This window comes from Protopterus annectens, chromosome 1.part0, assembly GCF_019279795.1.
Source record: "Protopterus annectens isolate FY-2018-M chromosome 1.part0, PAN1.0, whole genome shotgun sequence".
Classification (NCBI taxonomy): Eukaryota; Metazoa; Chordata; order Ceratodontiformes; family Protopteridae; genus Protopterus; species Protopterus annectens.
The window spans coordinates 1,497,366,530-1,497,390,049 of record NC_056725.1 but is presented as its reverse complement, the minus strand read 5'-3'; positions in this window follow the sequence as shown (position 1 = coordinate 1,497,390,049).

Below are 23,520 nucleotides of genomic sequence, written 5' to 3'. Positions count from 1 at the left end.
ACGTATCCCAGAGGTGTATATTAGTATTAACATTGAGGGGAAAGGGCTGCAGTGCATGATGTTGAGGGCCTGTCCAGAGTGAGTATGTTGAGGTCTGACTGTGTGTCGTGAATGTCACTAGTTGGCTATTGTGATGTCTGTGTAATGCCTTTGTGCCATCTCATCTGTATGTGTCTATGTGTGTGTCCATGTGTGCATGCACACGCGCACGTGTGTGTGTGTGTGTGTGTGTGTGTGTGTGTGTGTGTGTGTGTGTGTGTGTGTGTACCAGCAAACCTTATAGTGTAAGTATTAATTTATATATGTTATCTTCCCCTCACAGTGTGGACATGGTGGTCGTAGTTCCTCCTGCTCAGAATCTGATGACAGTGTCTCTGCAGACTCTGACCATGATGGTGGTCCTAGTGATGCACAGGTGGAGTTGTCAGGGGTTGAATCTATGCCATTGGTTGACATCCCTCAGTCATCCAGAATGTCCCCACACACAGTCACAATGCCCACACATACCCTGTCCTCAGCAGACACAGATAATGGACAGTTGGTGCTTGGTGGCATGGAACTGGCTAGTATGGCATCTATGGCAAGTGTAAGTGTAGACACTGGCCATAGCCAGAGTGCAGGTAAGGTCCCACACACGCGGGTGGACAGGGGTGCTCAAAGAAGGACTGCTACCCTTCAAGCCACTGTTGCAAGTGTCACAGCAGGTGTCACCAGATGCATGTTTTGGGCTGTCATGGATGCACAGGCACATAGTGAATGCAACACCAGACAAATACTCAGGGTCTTGGATGCAACTCCTCCTGGCTTACATGACATACGAGACCTTGTTGAGGCCACACATCAAAATACTGAGGTCATGAATAGATGGTGGGATGAGACCTTAGCAATCCTTGACCATGGAATGTCTATGCTGCAGCATGTGGAGGGAGATGGGTGTCAGCCACATGGATGTAGGTCAGCACCGACATCAGCTGAGAGTCTACGTGGCTGTGCACACTTGCACTCCCGTAGTGGCAGTCCCACAGCAGTATTGAAGGGTGGGTGCTGTCCACACCACAATGGAGCAGGCCACGAGCATGTAGTCCTGGCCAGTCCCATCAGGGACATGGATCCAGCAGATAGCAGTCATGATTGAGGAGTAGTACTGCATCTGGCCTTGTGCCTGGTGGTACCAGTGAGACCCCTGGCAGGACCAGTTCATGTGTCCATGTCAAGAGATGATGAACAGTACACCCTGCCATGTACAGTTCACAGATGTCAAACATACCCCTGTGTAGAGTAGCCACATACAAACACATACACATCATCATCACAGCCAGTTCACCTCCAGACACACAGACACCACCTCTGCATGGCCCATTCATAGAACACTCCTCCAAACACACACACAATGTCAACCATATGGCCCAGCCTAGGCCTGTGGCAAACCCACACAACACCCTGTGCATATGATGATACCTGTGCCACATCCATACCACCGAGGCAGGGACATGCTAATATGGTTCTGATGCTGCACAGGGTGAATTAAGTACAGTTTAGCTACAGTTTAGCTATGTAATGCTGTGTAAGGTGTTGTCAGCTGGTATTTGTAATGAGTATACTTTAGAGTGTGTGCACCTTTTCATCCATGATGCATTATTGATGTTAGTAACACTTTACTGGATGTAGTCTCACATGCTGTATTCGGTTTGTGTTCTAGGTGTCTGTGTATAAGCAGGAAGTGGCTCTGCAGAAATTGGCAAAAAGGGGTATGGCAGAGTGGTAACACATCGATCGTGTCAGAGCCAAGGTACAGCTGTATATGTACACATTTACCAGGTCTGTGTAACAGTTATTGAATGTGCCACAGAGATTATAGGACTTAGGGGTGTGTACAGGTAAGTCTATGGTGGTTGATGTCAGCAGCGCTTGTGAAGTGGACAATGTTAAGTGTAGTGGGTGTAACACATCTCAGAGTGGTAAAACCCACACCCCCAGAGGATATTGTGCTGACCAAACACACAAAGAATACTGCTCACACACACACACAGTCACTCACTCACACACACACACACACACACACACACACACACACACACACACACACACACACACACACACACACATGCACAGGATCACAGTTGGAATGCCTGCCCATCTAGTTAGTGCTACTAAAGTGTTATGCAGTTATCAAAGGTGACACGGAATTAATAGTGTGATGACTGTTCTGAGGTACCTGAAAAGTGAATAACATCATGTGTCCTTGTGAGGTATGGCAATGGGGGGTGTACTGGGTGTGGAAGGACTCATTAGACTGTCACTTATGAGTATAAACACTTAGAAAAACTGCTATACACACCAATGCACATACAATTTCCTAGTACTGACATTAGCAGCCCTGCCTATCATGTTATTCATTCCATACTGTTACATAACTACTACACATGGCACGGGGCTTATAGGGCTGAAGAGTGTCCACAGATACCTCTACGGTGGAAGTGAACAGAGGCCTTTTTTAAAGTGGACCTTGGGACGTGTACTGGGAGTATCATAGCCTAAAATTGTAAACCATGGCCACCCAACGGTTACAGTTCTCACTCAAACACACAGGATACTGTTCTTACACTCAAACACACACACACACACACACACACACACACACACACAGATTTGCCAGGACTGTGATTAGAACCCCTACCTACCTAATTACTGCTAATACAGGGTTATGCATTTATCACATGCACCACAAAGCTTACAGGGTAAAAAGAGTCCCAAGGTAATATCAAGGTGAACAATATCACCAGGCATTGTAAAGTATGGCAATGGGTGATTTACTGGGTGAGAATGGACCCAAATACTCTCACTTACAGTATTACACACTTACACACACAAATACAGTCACCTACGAATCTACACACTCACAAACACTGTTATACACACCAATGCACACACATTTACCAGGACTGAGATTAGCAGCCCTGCCTATCTTGTTAGTCAGTCCATACTGGTACATAGTTCCTGCACACAACATGGGGCTTATTGGGCTGATGAGTGTCAACAGATACCTCTATGAATGATGAAGACAGCGGGCCTTGTAAAGTGGACCTTGGCACTTGTACTGGGAGTACCACGGCCTAAAAATGTAAAACCCACTCCCCCAGTGGATATAGTTCTCACTCAGACACATGCACAGGATATAGTTCTTACACACACACACACACACACACACACACACACACACACACACACACACACACACACACACACACACACTTGCCTGGACTGAGATTAAAACCCGTACTTACAAAGTTATTTGTACTATAGTGCTATACAGTTATCACATGTATTATAAAGCTTACAGGACTGATGCCAGTCCAAAGGTACTTCTACGGTGGATGACATTAGCATATCTTGTAAAGTAGGGCAATGGAAAGTGTACTGAGTGTGAATGGGCTCAAAATCTTTAACTTAGAGACACACATACACTTTTACATTTGCCAGGACTGAGATTTGAATCCCTACTTAACTAGTTATTTGTACTATAGTGTTACGCAATTATTACATGTTCCAAAGAGCTTGTAGGGCTTTAGGCTGTCAAAGATACTTCTAATGTGACTGATATCAGCAGGACTACTAAAGTAGGGCAATGGCAAGTTTACAGGGTGTGAACAGGCTCAAAATCTTTAACCTACAAATACACAGACACTTTTACATTTCCCAGGACTGAGATTAGAACCCCTACCTAACTAGTTATTTGCACTGTCGTGTTATGCAATTACCGCTTGTGCCGCAGAGCTTGTAGGGCTGTAGGTTGCCCAAAGGTACTTCTAAAGTGACTGACATCAGCAGGACTACTAAAGTAGGGCAATGGCAAGAGTACTGGGTGTGACCTACGGACATGCACACACACAAACACACACCCTTACATTTGCCAGGATTGAGATTAGATCCCCTACCTAAATAACTATTTGTACTATAGTGTTATGCTGTAATCACACATACCACAGAGCTTATAGGGCAGAGGCCAGTCCAACAGTATATCTGGAGTGAATGACATCAGCAAATCCTGTGAAGTAGGGCAATGGGAGGTGTACTGGGTGGGAATGGACTAAAACACTTATTCCTACACATACTACCCCACACACAACCACTGTTACATATGTCGGGACTGAGATTAGAACCCCTACCTATCTAGTTATTTGTATGACAGTGTTACACAGTTATCACATGTGCTATAGAGGTTACAGGACTGAAGCCAGTCCGAAGGTACTTCTAAGGTAAATGACATTAGGAGATGCTGTAAAGTAGGGCAATGGGAAGTGGACTGTACTGGGTGGGTGAGGCATCATAATAACTTAGACCTACAAATGCACACACACACACACACACACACACACACACACACACACACACACACACACACGCACACACACACAAACACAAAGGTAGGTGACATGATATTCCAACCCCCACCTCAGTACAATCAGACAATGAATCTCATCTTCATGCTGGCACATGCCAGTAGTTACAATTGGTATGCAACTGTCTGCAGCAGGACATCACTCTATGCCATTCAGGGTATCCCTGTGTATAACTCACTCTCTGTGTGTCTCCCTGTGTGTCTCAATCTATCACTGTCTGTTCCTCCCTTTCCCATATCTATGTATTATAATATGTTGCCCATATATATGTGTGTGTGTATATCACACACAACAGTTGTAGATATACCATATATGTGCCACCTACAGGTGTCTGTGGGTAGTCCTGTCTGATGGGTGTGTGTGGAGACAGGTTTACATAGCTGTGTGTATGCAAAGACATTTGCACAATACAGAGATATATAGTCTGATGTGGTTTCAGACTTGGGCTTCAATTCTCTATGCCTTGGAGCATGCTCAGTATGACCTTCAATAGTAAGTGTGGGAATCCATTTCAGGGATAGATGTACTCCAGTCTGGGTGTTGTGTGCTACAACCATACCTTGAAACCTGTTTGTGTAAGATATCTGGAGATAGACTGCCAATATCGGGAAACAATGGGCCAAACATAGCGGGTACTGTAACTACTGTTCTTATCAATGTATGAATTGCTTGAGTTACAGGGTTTGTTTTAGCAGACATTTTCTGACATACGTAATATTTGACACTGTACTGTATTGTGTCATCACCTACTGACAGATATAATCAGATCACCACAGATATTTACCAGGGAAATACAAGATGGATGATGGACAGACCTATATTATGAGGTAAAGGCTAGACATTCTTGCATAAGCCGGCCAGTTGGGAGGTGTGGCTACAGCCGATTCACTGATGAAGCTGTGTAAAAGGTCCAGCACCTTGGTGATATTCTGGCTGGAGATCTCTTCTTACCTGAAAGGTCATATTCTGGTGTGGCCATACCTGTCAACTGTACAGACTCTCACAGATTATCCAGATTCATGCCTCATATATTTGGTTGGTTTCCTGTAACATTGTGGTTTTCTAGCACATTTGTTGTAAATCACTCAGGGTTGCAGTCAACACATCCCCTCTGTTATTCTATCAACTGTCTAACATTATGAGAGCAATATTTCAAATGTGTCCCTATAGTTGGGTCTTTATCCCACCATTATGTATGGCTTTGTCAAGATTGCTTCCTCTACGAGGTTGAGAGGTATGCTACTAGCATTTAACAGCATGGCCTTACATTTGCATTTTGTTGATTGTGTTAAGTTAGTAGTATGGACCCCATGACATTCTCTACAAAGGCACTATGGATGGGACATGGGCCTTTGTCAGTAGCCTGTAGGCCATGTGAGACTGGTGCAGACCATCTGTAGAAAGGCAGTGCGTTCTGTCACTCATATGTTCCCAGGCTGTCAGGCAATGGACCCCCTTGGGGTGACAATGGCAAGTGACAGAATGCACTGCTGTGCTACTAGACAACATACCTCTCTACTTATGTGAGCCAGACATCTGGATAAAGCCATGCGTAATTGCTTGACAAAGGCCTAAATATATAGACCATTGTAACTATTGGCCTTACAAACCTGGAAAGGTGATGCAATAACATATTTTGCATTAGTATGCATTTTTATATAGGGTACGAAGTCTTTCGACTTTTGTGGTCTGCCAGTGATTTGCCAGACAACCATTATTTCAGAATGAAGACACCACAAATATAATGCAAACCTGTGTACATTCTGCAAAAAGGTCTGTACAGTTGTGAGGTATAGCAGACACTGTGTGGGTTACTCCAACCTGTGCACTGTTCATATGTGTGGCCCCCTGTGCACAACATGCCCAGCTTCCTGGCAGTAATAGATATTGACATCTGGACACTGTGTACAGCTCTCACTGTAGGTGTAGCTGACATGCAAAATAGTTGGCCATGCGAGATGTCCCCACTGCCAAATGCCTGGTACAGCTATGATGAATGCCAGATGTGGGAGTCGTGATAACTTCCAGGGCTGCCAGTACACACATTCATGATAATGCCCTGGGCATTGCACACAACTTGGCAGTTGATGGAGGGGAAGCTCTTGCAGTTTATGTAGACCCTACCCTGTTCACTGGGTGGTGCTTTGACATGGATGTGCGTGCAGTCTGTTGCACCCAGTACGTCCGGGTATTCTGCTTCATGGTGGAAGAGACACATTCTGCTGGTCATCTCCTCACAGGTGTTGGGGGGAATAAATGTGCTCATTGTCATGTGGTAGGATGGCTTCCAGGAACTGGTGGAGTACCCTCGATGCGGATGTCTGTGAGACCTCCATGATGTCCCCAGTAGGTCTTTGGAAAGTAACTCTAGCTAATATTTTTAAGGTTACACATACCTTGGTATCCATTGGGATGGGTTCCCCTCTGTTGGCTCTGGATCTGAGTTGAGGCCAGCACAGCTCAATGATTTTCTGAAGTATGTCTCTGTCCACCCTGTAGCGCTCTACTATCTCCAGATCATGTAACCCCTGGTGAGTTACCCTGGGTTTGAACACTCTTCTCCTCCTCCTTGGTCTGTGGCAGTTGTCAGCATTATCCTCCTCACCACCCTCAGCCTCTAGCACATACTGATGGATCAAAGCAATGGCAACCCCTAACATGTTTTGGCTAAAATTCCCCCATATGTGTACACCAATGGTGCAGAGTTTGTGGGAAAAAAATGGACTGTAAGGTGTTTGCATAGTTTATACTGTTGTGCTGCAGATGCTTCCTGTACGATTGGCTGACTATGATGCATTCCACCTGCCAGTTATGTTATTTGCACTTGATTGCTTTTATTCCACTATTTCCTTTTTTTTTTTGTTTTTCCCTTCCTATTTCTGCCCCTTTTAAGCCCTGAGGCTCGCCATGCAAACCTGGTGCTCAAATGTAAACAGTTCTGCTATTTCTATTTTTTTTTTTGGACCCATTGCGAGCCACGCAAACCCATTAAGCTAAAGTAAACAATGAGAAGTGGCCCTCCCCTGGACATGAACACACTCTTCATTTCATGGAATAAGTCAATACAGCCTCAGACACTCCCCCTTGCTTAGCTGTGCTTAGCTAAGCTCATTTGGGAGCTGTGGAGCTCCAATGTGCTTACACCAAGCATTATACACCCTCTTTTTATGTCTGCTGCTCCTCCTGCTTACACCACTGCCTTATAGCACCTACACGGTTAGGTGCAGTTTGGCATGTTGGTTCTTTTTGTGATTTAGTAAATTTCCTTCATTAGCATACCCCACTGCCTTATTCCCGTTTTACAGCACTACACCAGAGCCTTTCCCCTTAGCAACCACTGTTCCCTGTTATTGTTTTGATTTTGCATGCCATTGAGTATAATGGCAAAATGCAAATTTCACTTAGAATTGACTTTTCACATTTTTTCTTTATTTTCAGCATATCCCATTTGTGAGCCGCTGCACTATGCTTAAACAGCCGAGATCAGCCAAAAAAAATAAACTTAATTTTTATAATTTTGCAACACTTTTCCATGCCAATGGTCATATATTTGGCCTTTGGCATGTCTAAGGATTAGCATACATGCTTGCATTTCAGCAGTCATGCCTCCATTTTGATTTTTGCTGAAATGTATTCAGCTAGTAGCCACATACATTTCTGCATGCTGCACTATTCTGCCACAGATGCCTGCCTGCTTACTGGATCCCTGATTGACCTCATTAGCATAATCCAGTCATGCCTGTGGCAGAATAGTGTTAGCAGCCTTGTGCACATCCCCAGGCTTGTTTACTGGATCACTCGGTGGCCATATTCCATGCAGGAATGGCTACAGTATTCTTGCATGAAATTTTTTGGTTACTGAATCCTGTGGTATGCCTAGGCAATTCCAATTTTGTATAGTAGCTCAGAAAAATAATTTCCCTAGATACACCAATTTGCTCACTCAGTATATCTGATAAAGTAGTTTGCATGGAATCTTTAATGTCTGCCATGTCAGTATGCTCCCAGAAAATATGTTCCCAGTTACCTTTTTTTACCACATCACACCTCCAACATTTGCTGTCTTCTTCTTCCAGCTTTTTCCCGGTTAGGGGTTGCCACAATGGATCACCTGCCTGCTCATGAGGCTCTCCGGTTCAATCCTCAGCTGGGGTGCCTTCTATGTGGAGTCTGCATGTCCTCCCTGTGGTCACGTGGGTTTTCTCCGGGTGCTCTGGTTTCCTCCCACATCCCAAAGACATGCTGCAGGTGGATTGGACACTCTAAATTGGCCCTAGGTGTGAGTGCGTGTGTGTGTGTGCCTTCTGTGGAAGGTTGGGCTCTGGGCTGGCAACTCAACACTGTAAAACTCCACTGCCAATCATGAGCAGACAGGTGATCCGCTGTGGTGACCCCTAACCGGGAAAAGCCAGAAGAAGATCAGAGCTTTTCTCTTCAAGTCTCTGCTGAAAAAGGGCATCTGCCCAGCCAGACTAACCCAGTTAACAAATGTCAAATAAATATTTATTTTATTTTATTTGCATTTATGTTCATTGACCAGGGTGAAACACTGAAACTTTTGGATTCCTTTAGGTTCAACCTTGGGACACATGAAATTACCAATTAGATAAATAATGAGACATAGTAGTCACTAAATAGTGATATAATTGTCTGACAGAATATACAGTTTATACAATTACAATTCCACCCACAGAAGATATATGGAGAATTCATAAAGGTTACCACAACACCTTGTGGTAAACATTTTGAATTCATAGACAGCCCTAACACAGTATTTTTACATGGAGACATACATTAATATGTTGGGCTCTCTAAGCAGCTGTTCTACATACTAATGAGGAAGTCCGCACAACAAGCATATGCTAATTAGCCATGCCCCCCCCAAACTGTCTTCGGAAAGGTAGCTACATTCTGAGCAATTCTGAATCACTTGGCTGTGTAGACAAACACTGCTACTCCTTGCACCATGTAATAATGAATACAACCCATAGACCACATTCATCCATCATGGCAGGGGTAAGTACTGGTGAGTATATTGGTAAAAAAGGGTTAGGAGGTGTGTGTTAGTGTGTGTGTGTGTGTGTGTGTGTGTGTGTGTGTGTGTGTGTGTGTGTGTGTGTGTGTGTGTGTGTGTGTGTGTGTGTGTAAGGTGTGTATGAGTGTGTGTATGAATGCATTTATTGTGTGTGGGAGTGTGAATGAGTGGGGTGCCTCTGCTTTCACGATGTCTGGTAACACTGCTATCTACCTCAGGAAATGCTGATCTGCACTTTGTGATAGTTAATACAATTCAGAGACACACAAACTAACCCATAATGAGGTCTTTCCTCATTACTGTTAATGTGTCTCTGAATTGCAAATCACAGCATCATAATCACAGATCGTTTTTAACTGGGCCAATGTTGATCTTGAATCCTTGGGATAGTATAACTGTAACATCACCAAAAAGAATGTACATTTTGAAAAGTTATAATTGTAGTATATAAGAACAAATAGCTTATACCGAGAAGGAGACTTTTGAGTGGATTTATGTGATTGTACCTAATTTCTGAGTGAAATTTAAGAAAGAATGCAGCAAATTTTATATGTGAAGTGATAGTAGTCGGGTCTACATTATATTTTTGAAAGTTTTAAACATCGAACACCATATGGTCGACACCATATGAGCGATGTTTGAAATTTCAAAAATATAACAAAAAAATAAAAATAAAAAACTATACTTACCTAAATGCTGTAAGCAGGGGGCAAGCCCCCCCTGCACCCCCCACACCCCTGCTACTTAAATATTCCTACTCCGAGATCACACTGCATTGAAGTAAAGGGGAAAATATTCCCTACAGCAATTTCCGTATTATGCGTGCAATGTTTCGATCAATCGTGTTCCCTCAATACTTGTTCACTATTCACAATTTTCGATCAAGCGATAGGAACCCATAGTAGTCCAAAACTTTGGTGAGTCAATGAAAAAGGCAATATAGTTTTAAATAATTGGTCTGTAGGGTAAAATAATGTGTTCATTTGCATCTGAGATTGTTTGGTGTGGCTTTAACATGTAGTCTGCTTGTTAGAAAGTGGAATTAGTTAAGATTTGTAAGCCTGAGGAGTACTCAGACTGCTGTAAGTAGAATGGTTCTGAATTCTAAGGGTAGTTATTTAGCTTTATCAATGATGAAGAAGTAACATACTCTTTTGGGGGCTAGTTTGACAAATCTGAAGATAATATTGCAGCTGTTTTTCTCATACACCATATTCTTGTTCAGAAATAAGGACTTCTTTACCTATAGCAGCTCCTCCTCAAGTTAAAGAAAGTGAGATAATTTATTATATCAGAAGATAAGAGTTTTTACTTTGACCGTAGTGTTTTGTAAATGATTTTGCAGGTTGAGATTGTGGTCTAGCCAGACAATGATTTATTTATATTACTGAATTCTTTCCATTTCCTCTGGATTGGAGTAGGAAACTGTCAATTTGTTATGTACCTTGGCTAGTCTTTGCTGAATTCCAAAGAGCATGGCTTTGATTATTTGGTGTTTAGAATTAGTTTGTGGGTAAGCAGCCATTCATGAATGTTATGTAGGTCTGTTTCTACCTGATTTTGGATCACTGGGTTAAAGCAGTTGCATATGTATATTGCCATATCATCTGCATACAATAACATTCTCATATATAAAAGGTCTGTGGGTGACAGGATGAAGTTTTATGGTACTTTGTTGGGGAATGGTGCAAGTATTGAGTTTGGGGATCCAAGTAGTACTTTAAAAAATAATTTGGAATGGAATAATTCAAACCATTTCACTGGCATAGGGGCAATTCCTGCAGAAAGTAGATATTTTATTAGCAGCTGAAGGTCCACTGTATCAGATAGTTTAGGTCTGCAAAAAAGTCTTCTGTTAGTTTACCTTTGCTCATATTGGTAAATATGTCATCTGTAAAGGTAATCAAAGCAGTCATAGTACTTCTTCCGGACCAGAATCCATGTTGTATATGGAGTAGGATTATGTTTGCCCGTATGTATTCTGTGAGCGAGATATAGATCAGCTTTTCCAATATTTTGTCATGGGTGAGAACTAAGAAGAGTCGAGTTTGAATGGAATTAATGTACCTGGAACAGTTTGGATGATGTCAGAATGGGTTTGATGATTGTTGTTTACTACTATGGTACAATGATATAGATGGTTAGGCAAATATTAAATAGGTAGTCAGAGGTAGGATGAGGTATGCTTGACAAAGGGAGACTAACCACTGATAGAAGGGATGGTATTCAATTCAGCTTGGTGGCTACATCTCTGTGAATGTTTCTACTGAAGAAAAAAAGCAGTGGGAATGGGTCTGAGTTGGGGTTATATGTCCTGAAGCTGGACTTTGTGAAAGTGAAACTTCTTCTATAAAATTTTGGGGATAGAGTAAGCTGGAGATGGTAGAAATTGTCAGGTCTATATTATAACATTGAAGTTCTCTAACATCGAATATTATAATATCGAACCCATAATGTCGAATGCTGAAAACAGCGAAGGTGCAGGACATCAAATTCTTTCCCAGGGAAAGAATTTGTTGGGCCATTGCTGTGGCTTCGCTGTTTTCAGCGTTTGATATGTTGGAGCATTACAGGTCGGGTTCAGGTAAGTGTGCGATTGTGTGTAGGTTAGGGGGCGGCTTAGGTGAGTTAGGGTTAGGGAGCAGGTCAGATAAGTGTGCGGTTGTGTGGACGTTAGTGTTAGGGCACAGGTTCAGGTAAGTGTGTGATTGTATGTAGGTTAGGGTTAGGGGGCGGGTTAGGTGAGTTAGGGTTAGGGCGTGGGTCAGGTAAGTGTGCGATTGTGTGTAGGTTAGTGTTAGGGGGCAGGTTAGGTGAGTTAGGGTTAGGGCGCGGGTGAGGTGAGTGTGCGATAGTGACGGACCTTAGGGTTAGGATTGGGTTAAGGTAAGTGGATAGCTTGTACTGTATGTAAAGTTTAGTTTAGGTGTAGGATTTTAAGTGTATGTGTGTGGATGGCTGTTTTTTGTGTGTATTTGTGCTGTGTGTATGTTTCTCAGAATAGCAAATTTTTTCCCTGGGAAAAATTCACTATTCTGACTGTTCAATGTTTTCACACTTCGGTGTTTAGGGTTCGATATAATAACATTCGATGTTAGAGAACTTCGATGTTATGATATAGACCCAAAATTGTCTCATTAAGTGGACAGTGATTAGTTGGGCCAAATCCTGATATATTTGTTAACCAATCCCTCTATTTTTATAGTTTAGTTGGAAAGTAGGTTACAATTGTCTGAGGAGGTTGCTTTATTTCATTTTGTCTAAGTCTATGCAGCAATTCTAAGTCTTCAGTTAGATATTGATGTAGCTGGTGCTGAAGTAATTATTAGATGCCTGGAAAGTGCTTATTTTGGAGATGAAGTTATTGGTTGGTGACAGAGTCAATATGGATGCAAGGGTCAAGGTCAGTGATGTATGCATTGCAGTTGGTTTATGAGAGGTCATTTCTGAGATTGTTAATATTCCCTAGTGATTTGCTATGCAAGTGGATAAGTGAAAAGGAGAACTGTTTTACATCTTGTAGTATAAGCATGTACAGAGGTAATTAGGCTGTAATTACTGAGGGTAACAAGGAGGGTGGCTGAGTTTCAGTTAGAAAGGGAGCTGTTTATTATCATTAGATCAAGAAAGGAGTGGTTATCAGTTTTGAAATTAAGTCTCGTTGATTCTTTGCCTAGCTGAGTGAAGCTGTGGTTGTAAAAAGATCACACAAATTGGACCACAAGGGGTTTAGGATGTTAATATTGAAATCACACAGAAAGAGAAGGCTGATTTTGTTAATAGCATGGCTCATTCTTGGACCAGGACAGAAACAGTACTGTGGGTGACAGGAAGGTGGTTAGTCAGGGCTCTTTTTGTTACTATTGTTGACAAAATGATAGCTGAGATCACGATCATCCTTAAAGGAGTTTTGGAAACATTTATGTTCCTTAACAAGTGGTAGGAACCTGCCCTTTCCTTTCCTGCCCTGTTTAAAAGCTATTTCTTCAATAACATCCATTTATATCTTAGATTCTTGGATGATATATTTATATTATCGAAAGGGAGTGAATAAGATATTCAGTCTTTCCTTGAGTTTTTGAACAACACTACTGATTTTTTAAAATTCACCTTTGCATACAATAAAGAAAAGATAAATGTCTTTGACACTTCAATATCGCATGCTAGAGGGGGCTTCAAATCTAACACATATAGAAACTCCACCTCCCGCAACTTGTATTTGCACTTTTTGAATCCTCATCCCCTTTCTCAGAAGAAATGTCTGGTAAAAGGGCACTGTATCACAGTTGCAAGAATGAGCTCAGATTATGCAGTAGTATGGGGAGAATTAGACGGGTTGAAGGATATGTTTACTACAAGAAGTTACCATGAGAATTTGACTAAAATCTTTTCAAGCAGGTATTTAAAAAATTGGGGAGGCTAAGTATAAACCCTTACTGGGAACTGGGTTGAAAGGGAATGGGCAAGTAGAAAGAATGGACTAATATGAACAATCATTAATAGTACAATACAATAGTTTCTCCACTAATTTAAAAAATATAGTCAAGAAAAACTGGAGCATTTCTAAAATTAATGCAGTGCTTTACAATGTGCTAGTCTCTGAACTTACCTTTATTTTCAAGACAGCTCCTAATTAAAAAAAAAAAAAGCATTGGAGAATAAGCTGAATAAAAGTAAGGATTTCACTGAACAACAAGGAGGTACTTTGGGTGTTTCAACTGATGTAGATATATTTTATTAGAAGAAAGTGTGTTGTACATCACAAGTGGAGGTCTACATTGCTGTGTTTTCCGAATGTACCATCTTATATGTCGGTAAAAGTGAACAGTGTTTTAAGACAATACTTTGTGAACATATACATGGCATTAGAAATAAAAATGAAATTAATGCTTTGTATAAACATTCTTTAGTTTTTATTTCTTTCTGAAATTTCCACTTCAGAATTTTGGAACAAGTCACCCATAACCCAAGTGGAGATGACTGGAAGGTGTTTTAGGAACCCATGAACTGGTTTGGCAACTAAGGTTATGTGCCACCATTCCCCCTGCTTTAAATTAATTTACATGCATCACATCTATATTTCATATGAAGGCTAGAAAGTTACAACTGGGTTAAGATTGTTTAAAAAAAGTTTTTGTAATATAAGGTTGATGAGACCTGTTACTTTGATTTTATTGTAGACTATTTAGAATAGATGATGGTTCATTGTGACGTTTTATTCTTGGGAATGTTTTTGCATGGATATTTAAAATGTTTAATTGATCAGTTTACACTTATTATGTAATTATCCAATGAAAGGGGTTTGTATTTAATATATATTGGTGGTTGTCACGTGTGTTTTATTTTAATGAAATCTCCTTTAGTAGAGAAAGAACGCTTTATAAAATTATTTATATCCATCTTTCAAACTTCCTTTTGCTTTATTTCATGTTGTAGTTGCAAGTTATTTTTAATAACTCCCACTTACTTATAACTACATATGTAGGGCTGCATTTGTGGGGCTGCACACATATTTGCTGACCTCAGCAAGCATAGTGGAAGTTTTAAAGCATGTAGAAAAGGATTCCATAATGGTATGTTTGCTTTGTTTAGCAGCAGCATTTTTAAAGAGAGAAGGAATGAAAATCAATCCAGATAAGCAGTAGATGAAAATCAGACATCAACTGAACATGAACCCCAAAAAGAATATAAAGGAAATGCCCAGAAGGAAAAAAATGGGGAAAAATGGAAAATCTATAAATACAAATGTAAGTATATAAAATATCTGGAACTAACTTATCTTGACCACAATTTGACACAAGAATGGTTAATAAAAAATTAATTTAAACCAAGGTACAGAAGGCTTATAATGGAGGTCCCAGATAAAAGGCTACATACGTGCTTGTTTACAAAGTCTATTGAAAAATTAGAAGGAGACAAATGAGAGTTCTATAAAGAACTGGAAACAGTTGTACATGTCTTTGTTGGGTGTCTTACACTCATGCGGTCTGGATGCTGAAAGGAACAATAAAGTGCAAAGACTGCTGTATGGGAATTGTGTAAATACTATGGTATAGAAGTAGCTGAGAAGTATTGGATAAATGAACTACAACACATTGTTAAGAATGAAGAAATTTGGATCACATGGGATCACCAATTACCAACAGTTGAGATTATAGATTTAAGAACAACAGATAAAGGAGTTTAAGGGGGAAAAAAGACAAAATAGCACTGAACATTGAAATTGCTATGCTCAATATTTAGAGAAATACAAAATTCATAGATTCATAGGTGTGTACTAGGGTAATGGCCCTGGAGACTTCACAAGCCTAACCCATAAAAGTGCCCTGGCACCATGCTGCATGACATTGGCTCCCAGTGCCTCTATCCAGTAAAGCCACTGGAGTGATACCCAGGGTGAACTTTCTGTTACCCATACAGTCATCAAGATTTCTCTTGAAGAGGGCCAGTGAGGTGCTCTGCTTGACATGAATAGGAAGCTTATTCCAGAGTATGGGGACTCTCTGCATGATGAACCTGTCCCTCCAGCATGTTCTGTTGATTGTGGTAATGAGGTTGAGATCTCTGGAGTGTGTGGTGTGGAGGGATTGGGGTTTCTTTAGGTGTAGCATTTCTAGCAGGGCTGGAGAGATCCCTCTAAGTAGACAATAAGAGACAGAGAATTGCTGAAGTTTCTTGAGTCTCTCCATGTAGGATATGTGTTTAAGGCCTAGGATCCTCTTCGTGAGATACTTCTGTGGCCTCTCCAGCTGTTGCAGGTGTCTGGGGAGGTACAGATGTATATGCTAAATGGGTGTTACATTCAATGATTGGTCTAATGAGGGATGAGTAGAGAAAGAGAGATGATTAGCTCTTTCTTCCTGGATGCAAAACCCTTGGAAATGAGATGTGCCACATAGAAGAACTTTCTGACCACAGTGGCAACATCACGGTTGAAGGAGAGGCTGCTGTTAACCTGGGTGCTCAGATCTCTTATAACACCTTCAGTGTTCAGTGGGCTCCCATCAATGTGGTAATTAGTCTGAACTGAGTTTTTACCAAAGGGAACGATAATGCATTTTTTGGCATTAAGCTTAAGGTCATGGATTCCAAACCAGTCATTGGTGTCAGTGAGGCCTTTCTGTAGGGTGTCTATATCACTTGGGAGTTAATATTGGCTCCCAGTAATAAAATAATATGGACTTGCAAGTAGAAACAAGGTCACTGAAGAAGAAATATATGTAGATGCTTCTTTCAGCAATAGGAGTAACAGACCTAATAAAAAATAATTTATAGTCATATTTAAATCTGATCCTAGTACATATAACCCAATTCTGGGCTATATGGACTTGGATCAGAATACTCAGAGTATTCCTGGCTAACATCAAAAACCTGAAGCAAAACTTATATCATAAACTTTAATTGTTATCTGACTCAGTAATGGGGTCTATTCCCATCACAGTATTATAAATCCAAAACAATTGGAGACATTAAAAAAAAAAGTTGAAGATATATCCCTTCAAGCAGCTTGTCTTAATCTGGCCAAGGCAGTTAACACTAATCCCTATGAGAGAATCATACATAATCACAGTGGTCTAAATACAAATGAAACCATCATAACTTGGGTCCATAATAGGCTGCATTGTCATGCATAGTGGTCAGGAATATATGATCTTATATTCTCACCATCTGGTGTCATCAGTGGAGTCCCTCAAAGCTCTCTCTTGGGTTATGTCCTTTTCGGCACTTTATTCTCAAATGCCATAACTTTTTTGTCTGACTCATTACATATGTGAAGGCTTGCAGAATTAGAACTGTTCTTATTCCTGCTGAAACCCTTTCATTTTAAATTACACTTTCCATGGATGGTGTAGCAAAAACAGACTTGCCTTCAGTGTCAAATGCAGTATTCTGGCATTTGGCACACACTTCCAAAAGATTTAACTCAGCACATATGGCGTGTGTAATGTTAAACCTTCAGCAGCCTATGCACATCCTATTCTCTAAAAACAACTTAACAGCATACTATCAACAAGTGTAAGTATTTTGTGAACAATAAAAGCTATTAAAACTGTACATATAGTAGTGTTATCAGTAAGAGAGATCATTTATAACAATAACAGTAAGTTCATTTATAGTCTTTCCATAAATACTATAATTAAGCAATAACCAACAACATGGTGTGGTATACTGAAGATATACCCATGGATGGTGTGGCTTAATCATGAGGGTGAAGCCTGAGTGATTAAATAAAGCCAACCGTGGGTGAAATATTCTTTCAGAAATATCTTAATAAGGTTGCCAGTGATCTCACCAACCTTGAAGAAAAGTTAAAATCTAGAAAAATTAAAAAATTTAAGTGGGATTTAGATGATTATCAGGGAGCTAACCCTTTCAGTTTTCCTTCCAAACATGTTCGGTTTAACCCCAATCCGGTTAAAACACCAAGAAGAAAGAGACCTAGATCCATATTACGTAATAAACCCATAACAAATGGATCATCTACTGATGATCCTTCATCATATACAGATAGTGATATACAGCCAGCATCGGATTCACCAAACCCCAAAAGAACCCAAGGCTTTGTCCCTTTAGGGGGAAATACAAATGTGGAGGCAGAAAACACAAAAAGAATCGAGAACATTCAGAGTCTGTTAGAGATGGTAATACAGAAATAAGTAATGTAAATTCAAATGTTCTAAATCTGTCTGATTGTGTCTTGTCTCCATCACAAGTGGCTATCTTGAATAAAGGCTTAACTTTTATCCCTGGGTTTGTTATTTCTGAGGACCAATTGGTCCAGGATGTCTTGTCATTTTGTAGAATTCTTAATTTGAAATTACAGTTTGGAGATGGTGATGCATCTTATGATCATAATAAATTTATTTATCATAAATCCAAATATCTTCCTCCAATGCACCCCATTGTTCATTTGTTTCAGAATATGATTCTCAAAGATCTACATTTTGACAGTTTTGATATTCGTTATAAACCCAATAATTTGTCATCTAGTGGAAAACAGGCTATTGTTGAATTACAACAAAACAATGATTTGGTTATTATTTCAGCAGATAAAGGTGGGGCAGTCGTGGTTATGAACTGGTTGGATTATGACAAGCAGGCCAGGAGACAACTTTCTGACAAACGGTACTATGCTGAAATGTGTTTAAATCCTACGCATAGGTTTAAGAAACAGATTGATAAGTTTCTTATTAGTGCCAGAGATACTGGCCTCATAACCACTTCTACATTAGAACAACTTACTATTCAGGATCCTATTAATCAATACATTTATTTTCTTCCTAAGATTCACAAAGATCCTGTTCATCCCCCAGGTAGGCCCATTGTTTCTGGTCGAGGTTATCTTACAGAACCATTATCCTTGTTTTTGACTAGACATCTTAAGCCTTTGTTGTCATTTGTTCGTTCTCGTTTGCAAGACACGACTGAATTCTTACACATTATATCTGATGCACAATTGGAACCTGGTTGGCTGATGTGTACACTTGATGTTAGTTCCCTGTATACGAATATTCCACACCAGGTTGGGCTTGAAGCATTAACTCACTGGCTTAATATAGCCCATCTATATGAACAAGATTTCAATTCCTTTCTTGTTGGTCTCGCAGAGCATGTCCTTACTAATAATGTTTTTTTCTATCAGGACATTTGTTTTTGGCAAACTAAAGGAACAGCCATGGGAGCATCATTTGCTCCTATTTATGCCAACCTGTTTATGGCTTATATTGAAGAACATATTATCTACAATAGTAGCCATAATATTTACCTTCCAGAAATTGATATCTGGAGGCGGTATTTGGATGATTGCTGGATGGTGTGGAGGGCTGATGTTGATTATTTAACTGAATTTGTCTCATATTTAAATGATAATATATGGGGCTTACAGTTTACTGTCAATTATCATGCTGACACAATAACTTTTCTGGATGTGTTAATAACAAGACAACCAGATGATACTCTCAGTACGCAGGTTTTCAGGAAATATCCTGAATACAACACAGTCCTTCACGCATCCAGCTTTCATCCTCCACACATTGCCAAAAACATTCCTAAATCACAGTTTATACGTTTGAGGCATATATGTTCTCAGAAGAAGACTTTTCAAGAAGATAGATGTGATTTAATCAACAGATTTCGTGTAAGGGGATATTCTATGGGACATGTTTTGCGGGCCAGCAATTGGGCCAATACTTTATCCAGGCAGGAACTGTTAACTTATAAACTTAGGTATCAGAGGACCACACAGCCAATCAGGTTTTTAACAACATATGCTAGGAATTCAGATGTACTCATGAATAGTGTACAGAGGAATTGGAACATTTTGTTAAGTTTACCAGAATTATCAGATGTATTACCTGACAAATGTTTATTCTCATTTCGCAAGGGCAAGAATTTAGCCTCATGTTTTAATCATTATAAACATACACATCATGCTAGTATTGCACAATTTTCACAAACAACTATTACAGGGGAACCTTTGGTGGGGTGTTTTCCCTGTGGTAAAATTGTCAAATCCAAAGAATTTACTAGCAGGAATTGCTCAAAGGTCTATGATATCTCATTCTTTGCAAATTGTAGCAGTGAATGGCTCATTTATTTAGCAACATGTAATTGTAGCTCTTTCTATGTTGGTCAAACATCTCGTCCTTTAAGACTACGTATATCTGAACATATGAGCAATATCAAAAATAAGAAAATAAATAATGCATTGTACAAACATACTTTAAAACATCACACTGCTAATTTCTCTTTTATGGTGACTGATGTGGTTAAGGGTATCAAATTTAATAAAACAGGATGGCACTCAATGTTAGATACAAAAGAAAAGAAATGGATTACTAAACTAGGTGCTCTTTTTTCACCTGGATTAAATGAATACTTTTAATTGAACCAATGGGATTTGTTGAAGCACTATTTAAGTTGAATCAATTGACTCTGTGTTTTTTGTCACTGAAGAAGGCTGTGCTTTTTTTGCCAGCCGAAACCGGTCTGTGAGCTTTTTTGATGTTTATTCAACATTACATTTTTTATTGGATCCATCTTGGTTGCTGGCTTCATTTTGGCTGTGTAAATTTCAATATACTACAACCATGGAGTCGGTTATTGCTATTATACAATGACATTATTTAAGAAAAAAATACTTACTTTCCTTAAATAATGTCTTTATATAATGGTGCATTACAGTTCTTCCGCTGGTTGTGGTACACTGCTTCCTTGTTTTTATGTACTGAGCATGCATATGGGACTTGCGTCCCATGCATACCCAGTACATCAATGCTTTGAAATGGAAGCAATGGATAAAAGAAAGTCTCTATTGCTTTGTTTTTTCTTTTTTTTTTTTTTTTTTGTTAAAAAAAATGTTTTGAGCACTTTATACCAACAGAAAAAAGTCCGGGCGACCGGACCGTTTTCCGTTTGTATATTGTGGGATTTCCAGTGGGCACACTGTCCAATCAGCATGCACGTATTGGAATATTAATGGGGGGGGTTATTGTATAATTAAGTAATAATCCATGACTGGGTATGGGTATGTCTGTATTTACCCATGGTTGGCATGATTTCATCAAGAAGGTAAGCCTGAGTGATCAAACAAAGCCAAATGTGGGTAAATTGTGTTATGCCCACACCCATGAAAGGATTATTACTATTCTACAATAATATTATTTAAGAAAGAAATTCCTTACTTTTCTTAAATAATGACTTTGTATAATGGTGTTGTAGTGTTCTCCACATTTTTCCTTGTTACTGATCTGCTGTGTATGTGTATGGGACTTACATTCCCACACTTGCACAGTATACCAGTAAAGTGCAGGGCACGCAATGGAGAAGAGAGACTCTCCATTGCTGTTTTTTGCATTTTTCAACTGCTGAGACTTTTTTTTTTTTTACTTTTTTGCAATTTGGTTTTAAATCAATAAATAAACAAATCAATTATAAAACAAGCAAATAACTATTTTCATAGGTCCACAGCTGATCAATACATGAAATTATAATCAACAATGAATATTTTTTCAAGAAAGTCCTTAGGTTTAAGCCAAGATTTATATGAATGTGCAATATTAGAAGTCCTCCTCTTTATAGTATGCAATTCACTACTGCAAACAATTTTGCCATGCTTATCACTGGTGGGGGTAACTTTACTTTTCCAAATTTTAGTAATTACTTTTCTGGCTATGACAAGAACAGACCAAAGAAGAGGCACTTGGGTTTTGGGAATTATGTCAGGAATTGGAGCATTACATAAAACTAAAGATTAGGAAATATTACATCTATCTGACCACAGAGCTTGAATAAAGTTATTCATTTCTTCCCAAAAAGGGAAGATGACTCCACATTCACATAGCATATGCATCCAATCAGCTATTATTTTAAAATCACATTTCTAGCATTTAATTTTGTTTGATTTATACATAATTGTAATTTTGTTAGGAGTGGCAAAAACTGTGTAAAACTTTCCATGTGAAAATTTTTCAATATAATGAAGATATAGTTTTATCTGTAGATTTTAATATTAATTTCTTGTATTCTTCAGAGAAGTCTTCATTATTTGTTTTTGAGGAGCAGTTCCAATAGGAAATGTCTAAATATGTGAAATCTAACTTAAGAATTTTATAAATTTGTGATGAATATGATTTGGTTTTCATTGAATTATTATTGATATTTAGTAAAAATTCAATAATTTGTGGGAACAATTTCTTCTCTATGTTAAATATCATATTTACTTCTGTGTTCACAAAGTCTCTAAATATTTGTAAAATTATTCAAGTCTCAGAATCATGATTGTATTTCCACCTTAAATTCAACAGTATATATTTGTATATCAGTACCATTTAAGAACTGATGCCAATAAATTACATTACTTTGTTGTTTCCATGCTAGCATTTTGTTCAAGTAATACGTTTCTAAGCAGTCATTTGTATATGCAATTGGAAACAAAGAAAATATTCCCCAGGATTTAATGAAATCTGTGTAGGCACCATCTAGTTCATACACGGAATGTATCCATGTACACAGCCATGGTTCCCCCCTGGCAGTGTGCCATGCATATTAATGATGGCATACTGCTGAGGGAAAGCATAGGAATAGGGTTATTAAATCCATGTAGGGAGAAGTGTAGAGACTACCTGTGGTTGTGGATGCCTGATTAGATGTTATGTACAGGGTGAGTCTCCCTGTGATGCTTCCTGCTACTGTTGAAATGCTGTGAATTGTTTTAAATATGTAATATTTTATTTTTATGATTTTTTTCCTGTCTGTATGTTTGCATGGTGCTGAGTGCAGCAATGCCAAACTGTGCTCACATATAGACAGCCGACGCCTGCTACACATCTAAAAATAGAAACTGGATGTAATTAATTATCATGATTAAACTGTTTTATTTATTCTTTATTTTTTTTTTTGGTTCCATTTGCATGGTGCAGCTCAAAGCACAGCAGAGCGAGCAGTGCTCATACCTACATAGCTGACACCTGCCAGACATCCAAAAATAGAAACCGGATGTAGTTAATTATTTATGTCTAGGTTTGCTTAAGCCTGTTTGCACAGCATGGCACAAAGAGCAGCAGAGCCAAACGGTGCTTATAGGTACATAGGTGACACCTGCCAGACATCAAAGAATAGAAACCAGATGCAATTAATTATGTCTGTCTAGGTTCGTTTAAACCTGTTTGCATGGCACTGCATAGTGCTTAGTAATGCTCACAGGTAGCTTAGTAGTGTATGCAAAGATATACTAGTTATCAGGCTATCCAAGTAGCTAAATGGATAGAATTATGGCTTAATGTGTAGTAGGTCCTGGGTTTGAGTCCATAGCAGTCATAACATGTCTGTAATTTAATTTACTGTTTTTTATTATTTAATAAAAAATTTGTGAAATATGGCAGTGCTGCATGGTGTAAAGCATTGCTTAAACATGCTAATGGCTACTATAATTTGCATGGTGCTAAACATCATGAAAACCTCAGTTGTGAGAGTTTTCATGCTGCTCAGTGCTGCTTAGGTGTTTTGTGCAATGCTAAGCAACGCAACACTTTTTTGAATGTAGCTCAATGGTATGTAAGGGCAGGAAAACAGCCCATATTAAGC